The 11,176-nt window shown below is 29.1% G+C and overlaps 1 long non-coding RNA gene across 1 annotated transcript; it reads left to right on the top strand.

Annotated features, from left to right (window-relative positions):
• Nucleotides 1-497: 497 nt before the first annotated feature.
• Nucleotides 498-2,362, top strand: LOC141590946 (uncharacterized). Its single transcript, XR_012520554.1, has 2 exons — nt 498-637; nt 2,202-2,362. It is a non-coding gene; the product is annotated as an uncharacterized LOC141590946 (long non-coding RNA).
• The last annotated feature ends 8,814 nt before the right edge of the window (nt 2,363-11,176 follow it).

Below are 11,176 nucleotides of genomic sequence, written 5' to 3'. Positions count from 1 at the left end.
AAAGTAAAACGATTATGATCTAGCTATGACAATTAGACATGTCTTTATATAGGTTAAGGTTATTGAGTTGTTGTAGGATACAAAGTACTAACTAAGAATCAATATATATCTATCTATATTAATAAAGGAAGTTTTTTCCGAGCGATTTTAGAGTCTCCAAAATTAGCGAACTACCTAATATATTTTTTTAATGCAGATATATTTAAAGATAGTTTAATATATACAACAATACTAATATAATTGCAATTCCAAACGAGTCTCCAAACGAGAATTCTAATACAAAACAAATACCCGAGCTACATAAGATAAGATAGTATTCCAATATAACTAGAGCATTGATAGCGTAGTATATATATTTAGGTTTCAATTTACATCTTTGCATAATACTCTCTCAGGTAAATTGACATTATTGCTGAGGATCATGTATGAAACAACTTGAAACCTAAAGATGCATATATTTTTGCTCTTTTTTATTTTCGATTGTTTACGATTTTAATTATTATATTACTAACATTGGTTAATTTGTATACATTAACGCAGGTAAATTGACATTATTGCTGAAGATCATGTATGAAACAACTTGAAACCTAAAGGTGCATATATAAATTTAGATACTTTGTTATCATAATGAATGAAGGTAAGGTAAACGATTAATGTTTTAAATTTATTCCTTTGTAAGATCAAACAATTTACACTTTTCCCTTATTGCTCTTATAGTTACTCCCTCTCTCTATTATACGTTTTTACTTTGTTCTCATTTGTCGAATGTATGTCGTCGAATTGTATATAAATCTATACAATTAACTGATAGAGTGGACATGACCTTAATTCACTTATGATAGAATTTGTTAACCTTGTGGACTTACAAAACTCCCATGAATTCAGGTTGATAAAAGCACCTATTACCTTTCGCAAAATTCCATCACCATGTTTTCTAATATATGGAAGAAACGTTAATGTTAGTTTTATAGTAGTCTTAATTGACCCAAATGCATGAAGAGTTTATACGAGGTTAATTTTTATTAGTAGTGGATCTTGGTCCTTGGAGCAAGCAAATAAGAGGCCAGGGACGAGTTTTATACTATGAATGTGTTGGGCGTGAAAATTTAATACTCAATTACTGGGCCAAGGGTAGTCGGATGATCCAAACCTATTAAACAAAAATATAATCTATGTTACAAAAAATTTCGATTTGTTTATGTCGTAATTTTATAGTACTTACGTAGGACAATACCATATGGTTTTGATAAAGTTTTTATACAGCCTGACAACCATCATTCATGTAGTAGATAACATAATTATAGCCCGTATAAATAAGCACTGTTCATTTGAATGCAATATGGTGTTATTACTTATTAAAGCATCGTGTCTATGGAGGGTGAGGTTTGTATTTGTCATTAAGGTTTTTCTTCAAGCTGCTTTTGGTCCAGAACAAGAACAAGGATAGTTCTTGATTGACCTTTGATATTATATGCGTGTCTTCTCTATACTTGATGGTATGGGGAAATCATTAGTAGATTTTAATTGTGTTGCGCTGATCATATGCCTATTTCTCTTCTTTGTGTCTGGGATCAATACACCTCCATTTGGGTTTTTGGGTGTGAAAAAAGTCAAATGGGGGACTTATTAGTTGAACTTATGGGATTAGTACATCTTACTTTGCCTTATGTTCCTTCCTCTGTAGTATTCTGTATCTTTTGTTCTTTTATCAGACATCTTACATGATTTCTCTAGCAAAGCCTGAACGCCAAAGTCTCCCATAATATACATTTTCACTGACATCATGGCATTGTTGTCTTTTAGGATATCGGAGGTTGTGACATTCAAAAGAAGGAGATCCGTGAAGCAGTTGAGCTACCCTTGACTCATCATGATTTATACAAGCAAATCGGGATTGATCCTCCTCGAGGTGTTTTGCTCTATGGTCCTCCCGGCACCGGGAAGACGATGCTTGCGAAGGCTGTTGCAAATCACACAACTGCTGCCTTTATAAGAGTTGTTGGATCTGAATTCGTTCAAAGTACCTGGGTGAGGTATGTTTTCCTCCCTATCTTCTCCGTTTCTACTTGCTACTGTTCTAGAGGGGTCTAGGATAATGTTATTGTTTTTCTCTGTCTTTTTTTTTCCTGGGAATTGTGGTATCAAATTGATAAGGTTTGTCCATTTGCTTTTCTGATGAATCTAATTATCCTTGGGTGCAGGGTCCGCGAATGGTACGTGATGTCTTTAGCCTTGCGAAGGAAAATGCACCAGCGATTATATTCATAGATGAAGTAATACTCTGTTTAACTTCCTATTGTACTTATTAACTTCAAGAAAAATAGAATAATAAAACGTGAACAAATACGACACAAATCTAACACATTTGGGCTTAAAGACGATGAGAAGAAACCTTAAATCCTTAAATGCATACTAATCATTATAATTAAGCTAGGTATGGGCTTAAAGAAAAGTATGTTACTAATTACCGTAATTATTTGACTGAACGTCCGATAAATAATCATTTTTCCAATCGTGTTTAACTGTTTTATAGGTAATTGTGACAAGGCAAAATGTCACTTCCATTGACATATGGTAGTATAAAATAAATATTGACAACTTTTGAGAATCTATTATTATCCATAATGAAACATATAAATTTGTTTATATTCTTTGGATATAAAGATGAAGTTCAATTGCACGACTATTGTTTGACAAAAAGTATTGACCAAATTATTTTTAACAAGTCGTTTCAGTTATGTCACTGACTTCAAATAAAGCCACATACTTTTTTTTTTATTATTGTAAATAAGTTTTCTCAAAGTTTAATTAAAGAATATATTGTTTTTAATATTGTTAAAGAAAATTACAAAAGACTTTACCGATCGGCCCGTGCATCGCACGGGCATTAAATCTAGTATATATATAAAAGAGGCTTTTTTCAGGCATTCTGAGAGACTCCAACTTTTTCAAACACTAAAATAAAATAAAAATAAAATTGAAAAAAAAAAAAGATAATAACAACAAAATAAAAATAATAAATAATAATATACGTACATAGAAGATTTAGGGGTACGAATTATATGAAAACTCAAATACGCAAGTGATGTAATATTGTACTCTAATAGTCTAATATGAGTCAAACACTTACCCAAAACTCTATCACAAGTCTTATCACTATGTCATTATAAATATCATAATTCCCCTCATCTCTCACCCGATCTATTTAGAGGGATTCAGTGCCAATATGTGAGCTTTTTTCAATGTCAGCACCAGCATTAAGATTCATCAATTCATCAACAGTATTTTTTTTTTGGCTATAAATTTCGTTAATTTCATAGCAGATCTTTTGAAAATTCATGAAGACTTATACATGTTCATATTCTTTCTTCTTATTTTTGCTTTCTTATTTGCAGGTATTACCAATCATGTATGAAGGTTCATCACTATCATTGTCTTCTCCTATACAGCTAACTTATTTAGGATGCTCCAGATCCACAATTTTTATTTTACTTTGTGTTCAATAAAAACGTATGGCTTTGTATATATGAGTTTAATAGAAGACTTTTACTAACATCTTATTACCTCCTTTTTATACGTGTACGATATGTTTTGTTACATTTTTATAATTTGTTTGCTCGAAATAAGCCTAAGATAAACCGTTCTAATGTGAGTATTATACTTTATTTTTCTAATCTTATTTTCAGTAAGACGAAAAGAACATTACTTCAATGAACAATGAAGGTCATGCACTCATGCACAATATGAAAGTTTTCTATTTAAAACAAACAAAATACTATTGATAATATGGTTTAGACAAATAAAAAGAATGAAATATATAATGTTTAGAGAAATAAATTAATTCAAAAGTCGTGCCTACATATTGGTAGATACGTAAAATAACAGTTTTATAACTATTTAATCCAAACTACTTAAATAATATCTTCGCAACTCGGATGATGAGGTTGAAAGCTCATAGTCCGAATTCGGATGATCTTATTGTACAATTTAAGTGGTAGAGGGCGAATGACTTAAAGATACCCATTTATTCAATAATTGGGACAAAGAGAGTAAATAGTAAGGTGAAAAATGAGATTAAGCATAATGTTTGATTTTTAATCGAATTGGCATGTAGGTTTGAGACCATTAACGTAATTGCCGCGTTAATAATAAAATGGAATATATAAGTAAGAAAACCAAATAGTACCTAATATTTTATTTTCCTAATAAAATGCGTAATTTGGTGAACTTCATCCTAAATATAAAGTCGGTAATTTGGTAATGGTAATGTGAGTTAGTATTAGATTAAAAGTTTTCCATCAACATGAATTCTATCTAGATAGATCTTCGGTAAGTTGTGTAAATTATGTGCTTTAGCAACATAAGAAAAACACAAATTCCATTGCATATTAGATTTAATGTTGGGGAGGCTAAGGCTATACCTCAAGACTAATGTCGAATAATCATTTACTCTCTCCGTCCAAAGTTTACATATATTTTATACACAAAGACCAAGGTACAAAGCGAGGAAATATTGATTGAAACACCCAACAAAAAGAAAGGGTAAACTATTGAACGAGATGGAGGATCTAAACATTTATCAAGAAAAAGTAAGAAGATATATATTTTAGACCTCGTGCATCGCACGGGCATGAAAGCACTTTAATATTAAGAATTATCTTATAGCACATAAATAAGATAGAACAGAACAAGATATTTTTTTTTAAGCAAAATAAAAAACATATAATGAAAATTTAACACATATTTCACAATTTTGACATTAATTCGTCATTATAAGTATAATAAGAAATTCATAATTTTATAGAACACTTGAAAATTTAACACATATCCAAACACATATTTCACAATTTTGACATTAATTCGTCAAAGTATAATAAGAAATTCACACTTTTATAGAACCCTTCAAAAAAAATAAAAGAGAGATTAAAATGATAAAAATTATAGATTAAAAAGAGTTGTTTTAATAATAATAAATCAAGAATACAAATATAGATAAAGTTGATGTATAGTTAAAGCAATATTAAACAATCCTAATCCTATCTCTACCGCAACTTTTTCCTTTCGTAGGACACTGATTTTACCAATTCCTATATTTCCTTTCTTAAAATAAAATGTGGTTTGACTTGGTTTTTCGATAAAGGATAAAGATCAAGTCAAACTCTAGACAAGAATGAATTAATGACATCTCGGTGCGCGTACGGCAAAATTGAAAAGCTCCCTCCAATAGTACTGAAGGCAAATTAATGAAATGTTCATCAGAAAATTGGTTATTTTAATTAAAATGTAACTTTACAAATCAGAATATTTGGTGCTACTAAAACAACTTGACACATTAAAATAAATAGCTTCACATTAAAATAGGACATTTTTACATCCCGTGCAACGCACGGGCATGAAATCTAGTTGACAACGTTTAGAAGTAGTCTCCTAACTAAAATATGAAACTACTTTGGCATCATAACTCTCACATATCTGTATAGTTTTATCTTTAGCATTATCATCATATTTATTTAATTATCATTATTAGTTAAAGAGTTTCATAAAGTTTGGATTCTTTGTAATCGTTCGAAAAAAGCTCCATTTATTAATATAGATAGATAGATAGATGTATTTCGTTATATATTTTGAGAGATATTGAAAAGAGAATTGAGTGTATTGAAAAGTAAGAACAGAGGGAGTATTACAAGTACGATTATTTGATTCTAAATTTAGTAAAAAAAATATTTTAATAAAAATTCTAAAATGTAAATACATGTAAGATTTTATGAGGGCTTAAAAAGTGTGATAACGATCATGTATGTATACAGTCATAACGAGTACATTTTTATTAAATATTTTATATGTTGTATTTTAAAATACTTTGATTTAAACCTCAAAATATTATACTTGAGAAAAAAGTTCAATATATTTTATTTATAAGTACAATCTTAAACACTATTATATATAGTCGTATCAAAAAAACAAAAGTAGCAATTTTCTTATATATATGTTGGACCCTATATATTTGATACATAAGCATCATACATTATACATTAAAAAAATGAAAAAAGAAACATAAAATTATATTCACACTAGTTTTAAGCCCATGCAAAATAATGCACGGGTTACGATAACAATAGTAATATTGGTAATGCGTGCAGATAGAACTGTACGAGATTTAATATGCAAGAATTTGAATAAAATAAAAATATATCTAACATTTGAAAATTTAGATAGTTTCGAAACTCAACATAAATATAAATGTAGTATTAGATAGTTATATCGCCTAGACAAAAATATGTTTATGTAAGTACGATCCGTTACTTATATTTGTTTTTTTAATACTTGCTTGCATTTATTTTAAAGTCGATACTTCATATTTTTTATATCTACTTTATACTAAAATTAAAAACATCGGGAAGATAATGAAATCAAGAAGATTATGTCATGGAAAAAGAGGAAATGAAAATAAGAGAAGGGAAATTATAGTGGACCCCGCCCACTAAAAATTGTGAGGACCAATCATATCTCTCTAAAAAAACTTGGCTTTTATACCTAGAGGATCCTTTTGAACAACTATTAATTGATTTGGAAAAATAACGTATGGTGAAATGATCTAATTTAAGAACTTAATGTTGGTTATTGTATTATTTGAATACATTTTATTTTCTCTAATATGATATTAAAATTACTAAAATCTATACGATGTACTTCCTCCATTTTTCTAAGTTTGCCCCATTTCATTAAAATATACCTCACATTTCATTATTTTATGGGGCAAACATAGGAAATTGGAGGGAGTATATGGCAAAGAGTAAAAGAAACTCGATATAACGAAAAATATAGAAAAAAAACTTTATGTGACATGTATGTTTTTAACAATAGCAAAATTTATCGCAAAATTTTATGTATGTACATATTAAATAGAAGAACATATCACGAGCTCAAGTAGGTATAGATAATATAGTAAGGAGATTGTATGTGTCATGTGACATGACATCCGTATGAATTATTCACTACAAAAACAGATGGTATTAGACATTTGCGTGATAAAATACATGAGAAACAGAGAAAAGATGATTCTTTTTCTAATTATTATCGTCAAATACTCATTGTATACTTATTTATAAAACATTGATCATGTAGAAGAAATTAAGATTATTACATATAATACATTTATACGGAGTATGTATTACATTTAAAAGTTTTGAAATTAAACCTAAAAAACTAATATTTGAAAAAAACTAATCTATATGTATTTATAACTAAAAATATAAAATGTCATATATCAATTCTAATTTTTTTCTTCAATTAAAATAATAAAAATATTCAAACAGGGCGCGTGAAGCGCACGATGCTACCTAGTATATATATAAAACTGGGTTGAAGCGCTGTGGATGCGATACGTGTCAACCCAGCATTAAATACAAATATTAATTACAGCTCAACATTAAATATAAACATAATAAATGCTACATAAATCTCAGCAAAGTATTAATTCGAGTTTAATAAATGTATTATAAAATTACAAATAACAATTACGGTGATTTGATTTTAAATTTATATAAAAAAAAATTGATAAAAATTGTAAAATGTAAATCATTACCTTTATTGCGAAAAAAGGCTTTAAATTGAGTATACTTTCCATTATATTTATTGAAACATTTTGATATGTATAGATGATTAAAGTGAGTGTCTCACAATGCGTTCCATTTACTTAAAGAAAAATATTTTGAGAAAGTTATAATACTTAGACCATTAAATTCATCAAAAAAAATATATTTGAAAGAGATATAATGAAAAACTTATATTGGCAAAGTGATAATGTGATAGCGAGTGAGATATTTGAAAAAATTATGAAAAATATAATGAAAATACATTTGAGAGTTAAGAGGTTTTAAATAATGTGATAACGAGTGGAGATTTGTACTTGAATGATGGCTTTTTGGACTTTTTCGAGTAGGTTAAGATGAGATTTTAAGGCGACTTGATACATATCGTAGAAAAAAAATTAATATTTTTGTACTGATTTCTAATTATCGATTATGTTGATACTGATTATGAAAAAAGGTGATTATATTGGTATCGTTTATCAATTAACCCTATTATATATATAGTTGCTTAAAAAAAATAAAAGGTGCAAATTTCTTATAAATATGTTGTTTGACACATAGCATATGCAAGACATACGCAACCAAAACATTCAAATAAGTTAGTTTTGACCCTATAAGTTTGATACATAAATATCACATGTTATACAATAAAAATTGAAAAATACATCAAATTATATTCACATTATTTTGAACAAATATTAATTGATTTAACATAACGTATCACAAAATGATTTAACTTAAGAACTTCATGTTGATTGTTGCATTATTCGAATACATTTGTTTTAATTAATATGATATTTGATAAATTAATATGATATTTGATAAGCCACAAAATTATTTATGTAATAACGCTTATCATGAATAGCTAACTATCACTTATTAGTTATAATTAAAATTGTATTTATTTTATTTTAAAACATTGAAGTTAAACCTAAGAAAATAATATTTGAGAAAGTTAATTTTTTTTATTAAATAAATAAAGATATTAATGGTCATATATGAATTATATTATTTTTCTTCAATTATAATAATAAAATTTTCAAACAGACCGCGCGAAGCGCGGAATACTTCCTAGTTTGGTAATAGTTCTGAGATCTGCGCACATATAACAATGTCACCCGAAAGTTTAAAGTGAGAAATGATACTCGGTCAATAGTTTTATAGTCCCTCGTATTCTACGTAACTTTTCCATTTTATCCATATAATTAAATCACAAATTTTCATTGAAGACGGACACTATCCGCCACAAGCTGAAGACGGATAGTGCTCTTCTCACAATATGTAAGTGACACTATCCATAGGGTGCTCCATTTCCCCCATTTGCCCTTCCACTTGCCTTATTGTGAGAAGGACACTATCCGTCTTCAGCTTGTAACGGATAGTGTCCGTTACAAGCAAGACTTATTGTAATTAAATTTAGATCACACAAACACACCACCCCACCATACAATTAAACTCCACAAACACTTTCTAAAAATAGAAATAGGATTGGTAATGTGAATAGACCGAAAAAAATGGGGATTATTGGGAGTATAAATAGCATTATGATCAAATTTTCATTCATTATTCCCTCTCTATTAATAATTGATTGTATATTTATATGGCACGGAGTACCAATCACATAAGACTATGTTTAACAATGATTTTTTTTTCACAAAATGACAAAAAAATCACCAAAAAATATTGATTAAATAATCAAACCAAAATTTAGTGCCCAACATTATCTTAAGTGTGTTGTAAAACAACCTAAGGTTGTGACACTCCCTTTCTCTCTCCCCCATGCCACATGTCTATATATAATTGGACCATTTTTTTTCAACGTAAAAAGCAAAATGGAAGCAGATTTCTTTCCGTTGGAAATGTACAACAAATTAGTAATGACTCTATTTTTATAAAAAAAAAAACTTTATTAAAATAAAAAATAATTACATGGATAGTCATAATTTTTCATGCTCTATAAATAGAGATCAATCTTGATATATTTTTTATCCACAAAAAAATCCATATATTTCCTCTGTAACTTATACTAACCAAAATACCACATATAACTCCTTAAAAATTTACCATTTAAATAATTATGTATCTTAATAACCCTAATTTTGGAAATACCTCAAATTCTCCACAAAATCAAAACTCACAAAGTTTTGATTTTACAAATTACCAAAGTTCTTACAGTATTTTTATATTTTGTGGGTTATAAAGTAACAAAATAATTTATATTTTAATCGTAGTAATTAGAATCCTAAATATTAATGTATAAAAGAGAATATAAAAGGTTTTTTTTGTCTAAATCATCCGGTAATCCGAACCACATTGGGCCGACTAATCCGGATTTCGGGGCGTGTCCAAGGATTACGGTATTTAAACCCCTCCCAATCGCAGTTGTGGGGGATCGATCCGCAGACCTCCCTACCAAGCGCAGCCCCATGCTACCACTGCGCCAACCAACGATTGGTAAAGAGAATATAGAAGGTGGGGTATAGGAAATAGTGAAAAATAAGTGTTAGAGCACCCACAATAGAGAAGATGTAGTCTCCTCTTAACACTCTTTCTCCTGTAAGAGGAGATCCTCTCTATTGTGGAGATGTATGGAACATCCTCTTAGCAAGAGGATGTTTTCTACTTCCTATACTTTTAGAGGAAGTATAACATTGACCCTTGTGCCAACTATCTAATAATGTTTTTTCATGTGGATTATTTTCCTTTATTTTTTTTTCTTTTGTAAGAAGTTAAAATGTATATAAATGGGTAGAGGATGAATAACAGGATCCTCTCTATTGTGGACAAAAATATAGGGAGGAGAATAAATATAGTGAAAATGAAGGTGAGCCACAGAAATGGTAATATGTCAAAAAATAAGAGGGTGAAAGAACAAATAAGAGGATTATACCATCCTCTTTATTGCTCATGCTCTTACTCCCTCCAATCCTCTATTTTCTTCCTTTTTAGTTTAGGCACAAGGATTAAGGAATGGAGTATTATATTGATAAAGAGTTGGGTGGAGTTTGGTGATAGGGGAGAGATGAATATTTAAGAGTTAAATAATGAATTGAGGGCCACAAATATTAAAGTAAGGAATAAAATAGGATTAAAAGAGTTGAGTGGGGTGTGGTGATAGGAGAGAGGTATGAATAAAATAAGAGTAAAAGTTACCAAAAATAAAAAGAGGAAAAAAACATGAATTATCCGTTTTAGGAAATAGGGAAGAATATGGTGAATTGGAGGGAGTATAAGAATGTTATTAATGAAGTGTCTAAATTATGAGTAGTGTTATTGAAGTGAAAGAAGACTGAAAAAGGTAAAAATATTAATATAACAATCATAACACTCATATTGTGAAAATTGTTGATGTTCATAGGCCCTGTTCTTTTGGACTTAAAGTCACTTAATTTAAGTTCACTTCAGATCCTATAAGTTCAGTTCAATTCAGTTCAGATCCTATAAGTTAAGTTCAGTTCAGATCCTATAAGTTCAGTTCAGTTCAGATCCTATAAGTTCAGTTCAGATCCTATAAGTTCAGTTCAATTCAGTTCAGATCCTATAAGTTCGATTCGAGATCCTATACCTCACTTAATTTAAGTTCG

This window comes from Silene latifolia, chromosome 7, assembly GCF_048544455.1.
Source record: "Silene latifolia isolate original U9 population chromosome 7, ASM4854445v1, whole genome shotgun sequence".
Lineage (NCBI taxonomy): Eukaryota > Viridiplantae > Streptophyta > Magnoliopsida > Caryophyllales > Caryophyllaceae > Silene > Silene latifolia.
Note: the sequence above shows the minus strand (reverse complement) of the source record. Positions and strands in the feature narration are given on the sequence as shown.